The sequence below is a fragment of the Lepidochelys kempii genome, chromosome 3, assembly GCF_965140265.1.
Source record: "Lepidochelys kempii isolate rLepKem1 chromosome 3, rLepKem1.hap2, whole genome shotgun sequence".
Lineage (NCBI taxonomy): Eukaryota > Metazoa > Chordata > Testudines > Cheloniidae > Lepidochelys > Lepidochelys kempii.
In genome coordinates, this window is record NC_133258.1 from 195,492,191 (window position 1) to 195,504,897 (window position 12,707).

A 12,707-nucleotide genomic window follows, 5' to 3' on the forward strand; every position below is an offset into this window, starting at 1 on the left:
GCACTCAAAACATTCAGCTCCAAAGGCAGGAGACTGGCACATCTCTTCTGTGGCCCTGTGATTCTCTGAAAAGATCCTTTGGCAATATAAATTCGTGCTCAGATAAATTTGTTAGTCTCTAAGGTGCCACAAGTACTCCTTTTTCTTTTGAAAAGATCCTGCTTCCAGGAATCCTCAGGTAGGTGATTTAGCCATGCCACTAACTTAAAGCATGGCTGCTATGTGTTTACCTTTCCAAATCCTCTTTTGCTCCTAGTGACTTTCAAATCAATTTCACTTTCTCTTACCACTAGCGCAATGCTCATTATGTGGATTACAAACAATGCAGGGAAACACTATTTGTAGAAGGCAAAAGCGCTCTTTATTGGAATAAAAAAATTGAAATTTATTGATCCATTGATTTGCTGAAAGTTCTTCACCAGATTTGATAGTATGCCTCTAAATTCAAAGTAACAAGAGATATCTCACTGTTCATTTCCTTTATTAAAGGAAAAGGAAAGAAAACTGTCTCAATCTTTTTATAAGCTTCAGCAACAACCAGGGGAATGTGAAGAGGCCTATTATGCCTAAAACTACACTTGCATTTTTTTAATTCTTGGAACATATGCAAGATCTGCACTGTAAACATACTACTTCTGATCAGATATTCTGATTTCTATGCCCGGCATTACCACAGCAACCTCATACTGTGTTTTTGCAGGCAGCTGTGCAAATCAGACATCTACAGGCTTCCTTTTGAAAGGGACCTGGAAAACATCACATGCAAACTGCAGCCTGATCACATTTGCACATACGTTTTATTAAATACAGAAAGTAGGATTTAAGTAGTAACAGACAGAACAAAGTGTATTACCAAGCAAAATAAAATAAAACATGCAAGTCTAAGCTTAGTACAGTGATAAAATCTCATCCTCAGATATATTTCAATAAGTTTATTTCACAGACTGGATGCCTTCCTAGTCTGGGAACAATCCTTTCCCCTTGTTCCAGCTCAGGTGGTAGCTAGGGGATTTCTCATACTGGACAACTAGACATCCCAGGGCTGCCAAGGGTCAAGTGCCTCCAGTAACACTGAGGCATTGAGCAGCCCTGCCCTACGGGGTGGGGGGTGTGTAGGCAGATGTGCAGCAATGATTGCCCTGGAGTTTAGTCTCCCATTTGCAATGCATAGTGATTGTAGGTAGCTTCTGCTCTTCCACTTACTACCAGCCAGCATGGGTAGCCAGCAGCAGGAAGGACACAGAGTGCAGGACTGGTAGAAGAGGTGAAAGGAACAGAAGTTTAGTTAGAGTGGGGGCTGAAAAGGGCAGGGAGTGACAGAAAAGGAATTCAGGGAAGGAGAACAGGCAAGGCCAGAAGTAGGGAAAGAATGAGGGGCAGGCAGGGGCCAAAGAGGACACAAACTGGCAGAATTAGGGACAGCATGGAAGTGTACCCCACACACCTTCTGGGTGTGGTGGTCTGTCCCATCTAGTGGCACCAAGACACTTAGAGCAATTAGCCAAGGCTGTAGAGCAGACTCATTAAGAGCCAATTGGCTTTTAGCTCATGTGGTAGAGGCTCATGCACTAAGCTCCATAAGTCCCCGGTTCAATCCTGCCCACCAACAACTGGGGTCTTTCAGCATTGCAGAAGCAGAATAGAGAGTAGGCTCCCTGGTGCCCAGCCAACCTGTGAGGGGCTTCAAAGGAGAACAATCCAACTTGGCCTGCCTGTAAACAAGAACTAACTGCCTAGCAACTGGGCTAGATAAGACTGGCAGAGGTCAGCTGAAAGAAGGTGCCCTATGGGAAGATGGGTTCCCAGAGATGCCAGCAGGAGGAGGATGACAACTGGAGAGGTTAACAGGTAAAAGGAATGAGTCGAAAGGGTCCAGCTAGAGAGGCTGACTGTGGGCTACAGCTGGCCTGAAGCATAATCCAGCTCCAGGAGGTGAGGTAGGATGTCCTGGGTTAGGGAGAAAGACTTTGAATGATAACCCATGAGGAGGGCTGGGGACCCCTAGACTTGGGAGAGGAGGCTTGTCAGCATTAACCCCAAGGCCAGAGGATGGGTTGCACTTCAGGGGCTAATGAGGAGGGGTGTTATCCCCTTTGTGGACACTCATTTATTAATTCCTTTTGTGGAGTGTATCAGAACCTCACTCTGAGTGAATGACTGCAAGCACCATGAGGGAGCTAGGGCTGCATACTTGCAGGGCCACAGGGGTGCGCTCAAAGGCAGTGCCCAGTCACAGGGGCTATTAAGGGAGGCAGATTGGCCAAAGCTAATGGGGAGTGGAAGCAGAGTAGGTGAGACTAGTTCAGGGCCTCCTAATCCTTCCCTTCTGCCCACTCTATTGGTGCAGCAGTTAGCAGATGGGGGCTGGTTGGCATGGTGGCCATTAAGTCAGTGGAGAAGGACCCCTGCCCTATGTAAGTGTGAGCCAGCCTGGTGACTAGGGCCAGGAATGAAATCTGAGTCTCTCGCTAGTCATGCTGTGTGTTACGATGTTGTTGCACTGCAGGGCGATGCAGCACCTGTGCTGCCCAATCAGGCATCTGACAATGCACAACCCTGTTAGCTCTCCAGTGTTGGGTGTGACACTCACATATTTTCTCTCCTGTGCAGTCCTGCAGGAAGCCAGCTAAGTTACTCCTCCTAACCCCTAGCCTGCCTCTCTTCCTCCCCTCTCCCTGCTCTTGCTGGCTGTCAGCACAGAAAAGATTATGGGGCAGGAAGAGTAAGCTGGGGGTTACTGCTCCCTGCTCTACAGCTGGCAGCTCCCTACCGCATAGGCAGAGAGAGGAGAAATGCAGGCAGCTGCAGGCTCTCTGCACTTTGTTTTTTCCACCAGCTGTTCTGCCCTGCACCACTAGACCTATCCCACGGGGCATCCCCCCCACCTGCTGCTGCTCCTGGAAGCTTCTCTAACAGGACTGCATAAACTTTTCAATGGATTCACTGCTGCTCGGTGGGGTTATAAAGTGAGTAGCACACCAAACCCCCTTGCACTGGCTCGCTTGTGCCTTACCCTGCTCCCCACACATGATGCCGATTCCTGGACCTACAAGGGATCCCTGCTGCATGCCTGACCTCCTGGGAGAATAGGGTTAGATTCTCAAGTGAATGAGGTTCCCTTCACCCCACCTCGGGCTGATCTTTTCAGGATAACCCCTCCCATACCCTCAGTGTATTCAAATATCTTGAGGATCCCAGTGCTCAATGAACCCCTTCCCTCTGGAAGCGTGGGGAAATGGAAACATAAATTGGCCTTGAGGGACAGCTGAAAGCCTAGGACTCCAGCAGGCAGGCTCAAGAGACGCACTGTCTTCAGTTGACAACGCTACAGGATGATACCCAGCTCAAAGTCCAATGATGGCTGCTGGGAGTGACTTCTCCCTCCAAAACTGTCTGGCAAGGATGAATTCCAAGGATGATGCTGGATGGTCTCTGAAATTTAAGCGAAGTACTGGATGGGCAAATTAAGTTTGTTGACCTGAGTAACTCTTCTGGAGAATAACCAGTATCACCCACACAGAGAGCAATGTAAAAAGTCAAGCGGGGGAGGGGGATGTGAAAGTGTAATTAATCATCTTTTAACAAAGAAAACAAAGCCCCCAAAAGCTAGAATGAGGGGATCTGAGTGAGAACAAGAAATGTGGGGCAGAAGCAGAGGGGAGGGGGATCTAATAGCCTGTGTGATGGGCTCCCAAGATATTCAAATCAAAGAGATCCCTTCTGTATGGAAGAAAGCCTTTCATATAGTTATCTTCCCTACCTCCCACCCCCACCCTATCCCAAATCATCAGCACTCCCAGAAAGCATTCCTTTTCCAGATGTGAGAGATGAAGAGTAGCAGTGAAAGACTCAAAAACATGGCACGTTTTCTTCATTGCTGAACTGAATTGAGGAGCAAAAGCAAGATGCATGCACACCTGCCCCTTAAAGCTTTTACAGATAGGTAGAACTTTGATCTAAACTAGAGGTATCTAAGGCCTGGTCTACACTGGGGAGTGAGGGGGGTCGATCTAAGTTATGCAACTTCAGCTACGTGAATAACGTAGCTGAAGTCGACCTACTTAGATCTACTTACCACGGTGTCTTCACTGTGGTAAGTAGACTGTTGATGCTCCCCTGTCGACTCTGTCTGCGCCTCTCGCTCCGGTGGAGTACCAGAGTGGATGGGAGAGCGCTCAGCAGTTGATTTATCGTGTCTTCACTAGACATGATAAATCAATCCCTGCTGGATCGATCACTCCAGAAGTAAGTGTAGACATGCCCTAAGTGAGATAGAAGAGAAGAAATATATTCTAAGATGCAGCTGCAATTTGAAAACTCCAGCAGACCTCCACAGGCCCTCTTGATCAGCCTTGGATGAGGTTGTAAACTATCTAATACTGTACATATCTGGTTTAGACTCTCATATTATCACACATCTTTTTTATACTGGACAGTCTTAAGAGTGAGGATGGTGGCAATTTCTGGGAATGTCTAGGGGAGGGAGAAATTAACAGATAATGAGCCTGATTCAGCATTCCTTGCACACCCCGGCACCTAGTCACTTCGTTGTGAGTTCAGGGTGTCTGGCAACTGCAGGAATGGGCCCAGTGGGCAAAGAATTAGTCTAAGGGCCAGATGCTCAGATGGTATAAATCTGTATAGCTCCACTGAACTCAACGGAGGTATGCTGATCTACATTAGCTGAGGCTCTGGCTCATATACTTGATAGTTCTAATAACACACCATGAGAGAGAGAGAGCTATGATGAGCCTAGATATGGAAAAGCCATCAAACAGGCTAGAAGGAGCATTTAATTTTTATTATCCATTTTTAGGGGGAAATGGAGTTCAGGCCACAGTTCATAAACTGTTTAGAAATGCCATATAACAAGCTGATGGCCAAAAGTTGGAGTAATAAAACAATTCCTCCTGGCATAGGGCTACATACAGGTAATTGATCAGAAAGTAAGTTCTGATTCCCATAAAGCCTGCACTGCAATTGCTAACTCTGGTGCTGCACATGTCTTTAGGCTGGGCATGCATTATTAAACCACTAAAGATGCTTAAAGGATCAAGATTCTCCACCTTTGTGGGAGAACACCAAACAGCTTTACTGCATAATGTAGTTACAAGTTGTACAACCAATATGATTATTGGGCTCAACAAATCCAGAAATATTCCTATTTTTAAACTGGGAACCTGTTAGCCTTATTAATACAGGATCAGATCCCTACTCGCACATTCAAAAATCCCCAAGTCCTGGGCACCCAAGAAATATAGGATTTATATAAAAATAAAGCTTAGAATGGACATATTGCTCGGGCATGTAGGAATGTTATCAGGAGGGCCAAATCGCACCTGGAGCTGCAGCTAGCCAGAGATGTCAAGAGTAACAAGAAGGGTTTCTTCAGGTATGTTGGCAACAAGAAGAAAGCCAAGGAATGTGTGGGCCCCTTACTGAATGAGGGAGGCAACCTAGTGACAGAGGATGTGGAAAAAGCTAATGTACTCAATGCTTTTTTTGCCTCTGTTTTCACTAACAAGGTCAGCTCCCAGACTGCTGCGCTGGGCATCACAAAATGCGGAAGAGATGGCCAGCCCTCTGTGGAGATAGAGGCGGTTAGGGACTATTTAGAAAAGCTGGACGTGCACAAGTCCATGGGGCCGGACGAGTTGCATCCGAGAGTGCTGAAGGAATTGGCGGCTGTGATTGCAGAGCCACTGGCCATTATCTTTGAAAACTCGTGGCGAACCGGGGAAGTCCCGGATGACTGGAAAAAGGCTAATGTAGTGCCAATCTTTAAAAAAGGGAAGAAGGAAGATCCTGGGAACTACAGGCCAGTCAGCCTCACCTCAGTCCCTGGAAAAATCATGGAGCAGGTCCTCAAAGAATCAATCCTGAAGCACTTGCATGAGAGGAAAGTGATCAGGAACAGCCAGCATGGATTCACCAAGGGAAGGTCATGCCTGACTAATCTAATCGCCTTTTATGATGAGATTACTGGTTCTGTGGATGAAGGGAAAGCAGTGGATGTATTGTTTCTTGACTTTAGCAAAGCTTTTGACACGGTCTCCCATAGTATTCTTGTCAGCAAGTTAAGGAAGTATGGGCTGGATGAATGCACTATAAGGTGGGTAGAAAGCTGGCTAAATTGTCGGGCTCAACGGGTAGTGATCAATGGCTCCATGTCTAGTTGGCAGCCGGTATCAAGTGGAGTGCCCCAAGGGTCGGTCCTGGGGCCGGTTTTATTCAATATCTTCATAAATGATCTGGAGGATGGTGTGGATTGCACTCTCAGCAAATTTGCGGATGATACTAAACTGGGAGGAGTGGTAGATACGCTGGAGGGGAGGGATAGGATACAGAAGGACCTAGACCAATTGGAAGATTGGGCCAAAAGGAATCTGATGAGGTTCAATAAGGATAAGTGCAGGGTCCTGCACTTAGGACGGAAGAACCCAATGCACAGCTACAGACTAGGGACCGAATGGCTAGGCAGCAGTTCTGCAGAAAAGGACCTAGGGGTGACAGTGGACGAGAAGCTGGATATGAGTCAGCAGTGTGCCCTTGTTGCCAAGAAGGCCAATGGCATTTTGGGATGTATAAGTAGGGGCATAGCGAGCAGATCGAGGGACGTGATCGTTCCCCTCTATTCGACATTGGTGAGGCCTCATCTGGAGTACTGTGTGCAGTTTTGGGCCCCACACTTCAAGAAGGATGTGGATAAATTGGAGAGAGTCCAGCGAAGGGCAACAAAAATGATTAGGGGTCTGGAACACATGAGTTATGAGGAGAGGCTGAGGGAGCTGGGATTGTTTAGCCTGCAGAAGAGAAGAATGAGGGGGGATTTGATAGCTGCTTTCAACTACCTGAAAGGGGGTTCCAAAGAGGATGGCTCTAGACTGTTCTCAATGGTAGCAGATGACAGAACGAGGAGTAATGGTCTCAAGTTGCAGTGGGGGAGGTTTAGATTGGATATTAGGAAAAACTTTTTCACTAAGAGGGTGGTGAAACACTGGAATGCGTTACCTAGGGAGGTGGTAGAATCTCCTTCCTTAGAGGTTTTTAAGGTCAGGCTTGACAAAGCCCTGGCTGGGATGATTTAACTGGGAATTGGTCCTGCTTCGAGCAGGGGGTTGGACTAGATGACCTTCTGGGGTCCCTTCCAACCCTGATATTCTATGATTCTATGATTCTATATGGTTGCAACCTTTACTATGAATTCCTGGACAATATCAATATTAAACAACTAGTTACATAACTGAAGAATCTTGGAAACAGGCAGTCAGGTTGTAGCATCCTGTTTAGAGGTCAGAGCTTTCTGCTGTCTCATCCTAGCAGCCAGATAAGGTGAGTCCCATTAGCTCCAACCCAGCTAACAAAGAGATAGGGGTTATTATTATTTGTATTACCATAGTGCGTACTCAAAGACCAGGACCCCATTGCACTAGGTGCTGTATGAATGTAGAACCAAAAGACACTTCATGCCCCCAGGGTTTACAATCCAAGGGCACATCTACACTGGCAGAGTTACATCGCCAGCAGTTACAGCGCAGCTCAGAGAGCACTGAAGGGAAATTGCTGTTGTGTGTTCACACTGTCAGCTGCCTGCACAATAGCATGTTCACACATGCGGTACTTGCATCGGTATTCAGAGCCGTGCACTCTGGTTAGCTATCCCACAGAACACCTCTTCCTCTTCTGCCGCAAAGAGCTGTGGGAAGGTGGAGGGGGTCGCAGGGCATCCTGGGCTCTGTCCCAATGCTCCATGATGCATTGCTTCGCATCCCAGCAATCCCTATGCTTCTGTCCGCATTTGGCGCCATCTTTCAACGGTTTGTGTACTGCACACTCTGCCTCTTTGGGCTGCAGGAATGGATCCCGCACTGTTGACCAATATGCTGCTCGCTCTCACTAACATGTCACAAGTGGCAGTGGATTTATTCCTTAAACAACGAAGGCAAGAGAAGTGCGACATGGATCTCGCCATGCGTAGTAGCTATGACACGAGTTTGCTTATGGCATTCATGGACATGTTCACCACCGTGGAATGCCACTTTGAGGCTCAGGAAACAAGAACCGAGAGGTGGGATCATACCGTCATGCACATCTGGGATGACAAGCAGTGGCTGCAGAACTTTCGGATGAGGAAAGCCACGTTCATGGGAAAAAACAACAAGGAGTACTTGTGGCACCTTAGAGACTAACACATTTATTTGGGCATAAGCTTTTGTGGGCTAAGACCCACTTCATCATATGCATGGAGAGGAAAACACAGTAGGAAGATATATATACATAGTACATGAAAAGATGGGAGTTGCCTTACCAATTCTAACAAGACAATTCAATTAAAGTGGACTATTATCAACAGGAGGAAAAATCACTTTTGAAGTGGTAATCAACAGTTGACAAGAAGGTGTATTTTCCACTCCATGCATCTGATGAAGTGGGTTTTAGCCCACGAAAGCTTATGCCCAGATAAATTTGTTAGTTTCTGAGGTGCCACAAGTACTCCTCGTTGTTTTTGCTGATACAGACTAACACAGCTACAACTCTGAAACATTCATGGGACTATGTGATGAGCTCACCCCAGCCCTGCAGCACCAGGACATGACAATGAGAGCTGCATGGTTGTTGGAGAAGCACGTGGCGATTACACTGTGGAAGCTGGCTACTCCAGACTGCTACCAATCGGTTGCTAACCAATTCGGAGTGGGAAAGTCGACCGTTCGACTCATGTTGACAGAAATATGTAGGGCTATTAATCGCATCCTGCTCCAAAAGACCATGACTCTGAGCAACGTGCTTGCCATTGTGGATGGCTTTGCACAAATGGGCTTCCCTAACTGCGGAGGGGCGATAGATGGCACGCATATTCCAATTCTGGCACCAGACCGTGTACATTAATCGGAAACGGTATTTCTCAAATGGTTCTCCAGGCGCTTGTGGATCACCGTGGGCATTTCACAGACCTTAACGCAGAAGGTGCATCTTTCGGAACACTGGCCTGTTCAGGAAGCTGCAAGCAGGGACTTTCTTCTCAGACCAGAAGATCACTGTAGGGGAAGTCGAAATGCCCATTGTGATCCTGGGAGACCCTGCCTACCCCTTAATGCCGTGGCTTATGAAGCCATACACAGGGCAGCTTGACCGCAGCAAGGAGCAGTTCAACAACAGGCTGAGCAAGTTCAAAATGTCTGTTGAGTGTGCCTTTGGCCATTTAAAGGCCCGTTGGCGTTGCCTATATGGGAGGCTGGACCTGGCCGATGACAATATTCCTATGATTATAGCCACGTGCTGTACGCACCATAATATTTGTGAAGTGAAGGGCGAAAGCTTTACTCAGGGCTAGACTGCTGAGGCTCAGCGCCTGGAGGCTCAATTTGAACAGCCAGAGACCAGGGTTATTAGAGGGGCACAGAGCGAGCCATAAGGATCAGGGATGCCTTGAGGCAGCAATTTGAAGCTGAAAGCCACTAATATTTGTTGCTATGCTTGGGAGTGCAGTGCTTGTAATGCTAGGAGGTTTGTGATTGGTGCAGATGATGCATTATGAAGATGTAAGAAAATTGCCTGTTGCTTTGCAGGGCTCTGTTTGCTTTCAATTAATGGAATAAAAATTGCTTTCAAACCAAAACAATTCTTTTATTAAAAAACAACAACCCGAGGAGAGAGACAAACAAAAACACACACCAGCAGTGAGGGAGATGGGGGAAGGGAACGTCCCAGGAGGAGGTGGGGTCCTGGGATAGTTAAAGATTTGTGTATGTCCAAGTATCATATCCAATTTTCTCCTTTGGCGTACAGTGCAGTGGGTACTGTACTTCAGCAGGGCTAACCTGCAGAGGGACAGGTGTTGAGTGCAGTGGGTAGTGGGAGTCCGCAGGTCTGGGCTGTGACAGGGCAGGAGTGGAATGCAGCGGGTACAGACTGGAGCCAGGAGATCGATAAGAGTGTGTTGATGGTATCTGGAGGGCACATGGGAAAGACTTTTGCAACAGCGGCTGCAGGGGAAAGCAGGCTCGGAGCTATTCAGTTTGCAGTGCTAGTAGCACCTGGAGTGTGTCCGCTTGGTGCTCCATAATGTTTAAGAGCTGCTCCGTCACTTTATTCAGACATGCCATGTTCTCCTTTCGGTCCCTCTTCTCGCTGTCCCGCTACTCCTTCAATTCTTGTTTTCCGGCTCTGGAGTGCATCATAACATCACACAGAAAGTCCTCTTTAATTATTCATGGCCGCTTTCTAATTCTGCGCAGCCGTTCAGCCACCGATAACAAAGAGGGAGACTGGGCTCCCAAGGTCATCTCTGTGAAGCTAAAATGCAACATTTAACTGAAGCAGTATTGTTTGCAACACACAGACCACTGATTTAAAACACAGCCACTATTCACATCCCTGTCACTAACTGGCTGACCCCAGGCAAGCACACATGAGCCACAAGACTCCCAAAATGGTGAGTAACCGCAGGGGCGATCAGTGTTCCAGGACCGTACTGTACACTGGGCATTTGGCTCTTGGGGAGAGCCAGCACCGTAGGGGTGGCCTTATTATCATTACTGTCCCCACATTTTCCAAAGACTGTGTTCATTATGGAAGATATCTCACTGCTGAGGGTGAGCAGGGTATCAAGGGAGGGTCTTCTCCAAGACTGTGGCTTCCGCTCTGACCCTTATGCAGCTCGCTTGTGTGCAGCAATGGTCTCCCCCCCCACCCCGCCCCCGTGACGGCAGAGTGGTGCGGGAAAGTTACCTTTCTTGTGCCTTAATGGGGCAAGAAACAAAGCTCTGTCAAAAACCTGCAGCAGTGGATTGCGTAGTATCTCCATGAGAGTTTCCTGGAGATATCTAAGGCAGATCCCCATGAAGTTAGGGAATCAGTCAACACCCTGTGCCGCTGCTCAGACTATGCATATGGTGGTACAGGCATCATACAGACACAAGACTGCTTTCTGCAGCCCTTCTGCCCCCAACAACTCACCTCCGAGATTCCCAAAATCAAAGCCACTTACAAAGGGCCTCCTCTCCTGTTTGCACTTCAGCAAGATCCGACAGCTGTGACTGGCTAGCCTCCTCCAGGGTAGAGAAGAGCTCCTGGCTGCATGCATCTCTGACCTCCGAGTCGTCCTCTGCCTCTGCGTCCCCATCCCCCTCCACATCCTTGTCCAAGATTTCCTCCTGGCTCTGTCTACTCTAGACTGGCATGCAAGCCAACAAAGTATCCACAGTGGCTTCCCCAGTGGAGGTGGGGGTCACCACCGAGTATTGTGTCCAGCTCTTTGTAGAACTGGCAGCTTATGGGCGCAGCACTGGGGCGGCGGTTTGCCTCCTGTGCCTCGTGGTAAGTGTTCCACAGCTCCTTCACTTTGACCCTGCACTGCAGTGTGTCCTGGTCATGGTCCCTTTCTGTCATGCATTGTGAAATCTGTCCATAGGTATCATAATTCCTATGGCTGGAGCGCCGCCGAGACTGGACGGCCTCCTCTCCTCAGATGCTGATGAGGTCCAGCAGCTTGGCATTGCTCCAAGCAAGGGATCGCCTGGTACCCTGAGCAGGCATCGTCACCTGGAAAGATGCACTGAGACCACGGCATGCGTCACCAAGTAAACAGGAAGGGGACTTTCAAAATTCCCAAAGAATTTAGGGTGTGGGGATGACGGTTGGTCACCTGAGGGCAGGGCAGTAGAGATCAAACCGACGACCAGAGAGGTGATAAGAGTCATTGTGGAACACCTCCCGGAGGCCAGTCGCAGCGCTGCTATCGACCAGGTACAGCGCCGTGCACTGGCAGCACGGCACTGTACCCCTGGCACAGAAAGCTCTACCCCTCAGGAGTTACAGAGCAGAAAGCTGGTTTACTGCGCAGAAACATGCCAGTGTAGAGAAGGCCCAAATGTTTCTGAGGGAGCTGTAACAAGGTGGGGCAGACACAGAGGAAGAGAAGCCAGAGCCTTTCATGGAAAATTATCTAGTAACAGTCTAGCTCAAGAGGAAGTTTAGGCTGATTTGTTTTGTTTAAATTAATAATGACTATAAGCCAGGAAGGGGAACATTTTAGATCATGTCCAGTGTGTGTACTGTGTCAGGAGCAAGCTCTGAATACTGCCTTCCAGTCCTTAGCCAGGCAAAACTTCTATTGCCATCAGCACCTCCTCTCAACGATATTAACATGTGCTCAATAACTATACACTTCATACTGAAATACCTGAGGCATTTTATCCAGGCCTACACGTAAGCAAGGGGAACTGGCCGCCTTGGTTTTGTTCACATCTATCAGACTCAGTCAATGGACATCGTGACCACTACTACTTTGATGAGAAGCTGCCTTGATTTCGTTGTGACCTACAGAGACAACTGATTTGAAGATGCCATCTCTGCTGCCAGAGAAATGGCAGAAACCATGACATCCTTCCTAATCACCTGGGACCATTTGCAGGAATCTCAGGCACTACATCAGACTCCCCCCCCCCCCCTTTTTTTTTTTTTTAGCAGGCTGGTCCAGTGGATAGGGAGATAGCCCTCAGACCTGGGTTCTACTTTCCCCCATGGACTTCCTGTATGACCTCAGGCCAGTTCTTTAGGGACAGAGTTTCAAAGGTTTAGGCACCCAAAGATGCAGCTCAGCATCTAGTGGGGTTTACAAACCACCTAACCTTCTAGGCATTTTTGAAAATCTCACTAGGTGCCTAAATACCTTTGAAAATCTAGCCCTTCAGTCTCTGTGCCTC